This window comes from Oryctolagus cuniculus, chromosome 6, assembly GCF_051225735.1.
Source record: "Oryctolagus cuniculus isolate XC-2025 breed Fujian yellow rabbit chromosome 6, ASM5122573v1, whole genome shotgun sequence".
Taxonomy (NCBI): domain Eukaryota; kingdom Metazoa; phylum Chordata; class Mammalia; order Lagomorpha; family Leporidae; genus Oryctolagus; species Oryctolagus cuniculus.
In genome coordinates this window covers 14,362,070-14,365,915 of record NC_142872.1, presented here as the reverse complement: position 1 = coordinate 14,365,915, position 3,846 = coordinate 14,362,070, and the positions used below count along the sequence as shown (strand labels likewise).

General features: G+C 47.1%; 1 long non-coding RNA gene across 1 annotated transcript; it reads right to left on the bottom strand.

Annotated features, from left to right (window-relative positions):
- Positions 1-2,140: 2,140 nt before the first annotated feature.
- Positions 2,141-3,343, bottom strand: LOC149126023 (uncharacterized). Its single transcript, XR_016235230.1, has 3 exons — positions 3,205-3,343; positions 2,826-2,892; positions 2,141-2,268 (listed from the first exon to the last, which is right to left on the bottom strand). It is a non-coding gene; the product is annotated as an uncharacterized LOC149126023 (long non-coding RNA).
- Between the last annotated feature and the right edge of the window lie 503 nt (positions 3,344-3,846).

Genomic DNA, 3,846 nt, shown 5'->3' with positions numbered 1-3,846 from the left:
CCGTAGATTCTTAGTCAAAAAATTTTGGATTCAACTCTTATATGGAACATTAATCAGTTGTATGATTAAAAATATAACTCACATTTATAACAACTTACAGTACATAGATATTTTGTAACCATATTCAACAATTTTAAGAGCACCTCTCATTTTAATATCCACCCAAGTGGGAAAGATCTTCAAAAAGTTCATGGGAAAATGCATATAATGAAAAAATTACATTTGGCTCATTCCATGTTCCACAGCCTTTTTCTTTTTCTTTTTTTTTAAGATTGATTTTATTTATTTGAAACACAGAGTTACAGAGAGAGAGAGAGAGAGAGAGGTGTCTTCCATCTGCTGGTTCACTCCCTAGATGGCTGCAATGGCCGGGTCTGTACCGATACTAAGCCAGGAGCCAGGAGCTTCTTCCAGGTCTCCCATGCCGGTGCAGAGGCCCAAGGACTTGGGCCATCTTCCACTGCTTTCCCAGGCCATAGCAGAGAGCTGAATTGGAAGAGGAGCAGTTGGGACTAGAACCGGCGCCCATATGGGATGCCAGCGCTTCAGACCAGGGCTTTAATCCGCTGCGCCACGGCGCTGGCCCTTCCACAGCCTTTTTCAAGGTACCCTCATACATCTGGAATAACTAGAATTTCCAAGTGAGTCTTCCTAAGACCTTGCCTCACTGTATTGCTGGGACAATCATTTTAACATATAACTAGGATAATAGCTTTAATCTTCTCCAGTCCCACTGAGTATTATGTAAAAGTAGGACATCACTTCCCCTTAGATATTATATTGTCTCCTTTGTGGTTACAAACAGCTTTTTTATTAAAAAATTATTTATACATTTGAAAAGCAGAGTGACAGAAAGAAAAGGAGACAGAGACAAGATCTTCCACCTCCCAGTTCACTTCCCAAATGCCTAGAAAAGCCAGGGCTGGAGCATTCCAAAGCCAGCAGCCTGGAACTCCACGCAGGTCTCCCACGTGGGTGGGAAGGGTCCGAGTGCTTGGGCCATGATCTGCTGCTCTCCACGGCTCGGTAGCAGGGATCTGAATGGGAAGCACAATGGCCAGGTTTGAACTGGTAGCGACTTGGGCTCAACTCACTGCACCACAATCCCAGCCCTCCAAAAAGCTTTTAATGTGACTATGGCTCAAGGACATAATGAATTTCTCAAAATCAACCAAGTGGCCCTGTAAGTGTAGGGAAACATGGACAGTGTTTTGGTGGGATGAGGGATAAGGATGTGATCCAAAACAGAGTTCGAGATATTATGTTTTATCATAAAAAGTCAGGCAAAAATGGGTTATACCTACATACTCATGTGTTTGTTTTCATGTATTTTAATTTCTTGCCACTTGGTGAACATTACTCCTCACAATATGATGCACTGTGTTTCTAGTTTCCTTTCCTGGCACGGCTCCATGGCTCAGGGCACGTGCATACCCCCATCTGAGAATCACTGCGGTGGCTTCACACAAGCACTCAGAAGGCTGAAGTACTGATTGTTACCAAAGTGTTCAAGTTACCCAGCTTCCAGCATTCTCATCTGTTAAAATGGAGCTAAAAACCCAAAACACTTCCCTCTCTGCTGTGCAGAAGTGGGGAACCTTTGTGCTGCCAAGGACCATCTGAGTATTTATAGCATCATTTGTGGGCCATACAAAATTATCCACTTATAAGTGAGCCTGCTTTAGATTCACTGAACTTCAAGTTACACCTGCAGTGACCTTGGCAGAGCCAGACCACATGATTTTGTGGGCAGGTCATTTCTCACCCCTGGTTGCTGGAAAGATCAGAAGATGCTAAGGTATAATTTGTTTATTCAACAACCTGGATTTGTGTTAAGTACACTTACGAAATGGTTCCATTTTCCCCAATGACTGCTTTCAAGTTTGCTTCAGTGAGTCCCCTTATCCCGCCCCTTAATGACAACTTGGTCAGATCCAAGGGCTTTTCAGCTATTAAAATGTTCAGTTCATGTAAATCTAAAATTCCACTTCCTCTTGGGTGTGTCATCTCCCATCCCTCCATTCCAGCAGTTTCCACCTAAGAGACTTGGCGTGCAGAAGAAGTGGTATCAGTTTTTCCACCCTTTTCACTTCTCTTCTGGGAGCATTCTCCTCCAAAGAACTGGGCTGAGATGGAGACTGGAAACACACATCACGGAGCAGACGCAGGTGTGCTCATCACGTGTTTGCTGCTCCTTCTCTATCCAAGATCCTCTGAACGGCGCCCAGGCCGAGGCAGAATCTCTCCCGGGACGCGTGTCAATTAGCTCTAGGGGTGAAGTTAGGGGAAGGGCTTTACCGTGTGCTCTGTCAGTCCTGGGAGGCCTGCTTAACTCGGTGAACCTGCTTACCTCTGCTCCTGCTCGAGTGTTTCTGAAACCCAATCCATTCCCGCCCTGGCCTCTACACTCCCCTCCCCAGCATCTTGCTCCTGCTGCAGCCTCCTCATCTCGTGGCCTGTCCCGTTGGACAGCAAGATGACTCCATCAAAGTGACCCTCTACTGTGTTCCTTTTTTTTTTTTAAGATTTATTTATTTTATATGAAAGTCCAAATTACACAGAGAGAGATGGAGAGGCAGAGAGAGAGAGAGGTCTTCGTTCACTGGTTCACTCCCCAGTTGGCCACAACGGCCAGAGCGGCACCAACTGAAAGCCAGGAGCCAGGAGCTTCTTCCGGGTCTGCCAGGAGGGTGCAGGGGCCCAAGGACTTGGGCTATCTTCCACTGCTTTCCCAGGCCATAGCAGAGAGCTGGATCAAAAGTGGAGCAGCCGGGACTTGAACCAGCCCCCATATGGGATGCCAGCACTGCAGGGGGCAGCTTTACCTGCTAAGCCACAGCGCCAGCCCCCACTGTGTTCTCTTGAGTCACAGAATCTCACACATTTTTGTCACTGTGAAATCAGAAAAGACCCCCTAAAATTTACCCTGAAATGTGGCCCCTTAAAGTTCCCTAGAAATGCTATCCAGGATACCACATGCGCTACCAGAATTTGGGGTGCCTTATGATTTCACCACAGGCTTATTACCAAATCCCCGATATTAATAAGCCCGAGAGGGTTCTTGCCTAGTATTTAGAGAAGAATTCTAAATACCGGCACAGATAAATGAGGCAGAATGGTACGTTTCAAGCTTTTATTTAGTAAGAAAGGTGCATAAGAGAGTGAGAGCTTTATTTAGGGGAGAGAGGTGAATAGGGTTCATACCAAGCACCAGGAACCAGCCACGTGGATGAGCATCCAGGCCAGGAAGCCTAGAGCACATGGCCCGAAGGCCGTGCACCCTGGAGGCACAGGGCTACAGCCAGCCCTGTCCTGACAAGAGGCCAGGGAAGAAGAGCAGCGCAGAGAGCCCCAGCGCACTGTGCCCCAGGCTTTTAACCCACTCCAAAGGGGAGTGGTTAATTAACCTGATTGGCTGGTGGGCACCAAGTCTGGCCAGGGAGGAGGATGAGGACACACAGGGGCGTGGTGAAGGCGTGGTCTTCCAGCTCACAAACCTAATCGATTTTAACCCATATGCCTGCCCACTTCATTCCCCCCTTAGAGACTCCATCCCTTAATCCTAAGGGAAGCTGATGGCCATCGAATCATCTCTTCTGTAACTGCTTCCTGCTTATGAGGGGCGTAGTGCAGGCCCTGCCTATCCAGGGTCTGGAGGTCTCTGCCTATTCTAACAAATTTGCTTTGTGAGCTGGGGCAGTCTCAGTCATTGCCAAGGTCTGTGTCCCCTGTGTGGTCAGTTACTCCCAGAAGTTGAATTCTGAAACATATAAGTTGTTAATTAGTATACGCAAAACTGGAACAAGACCAATTGTAAGTGGGGTGCCCCTTTAGATAAAAACAACG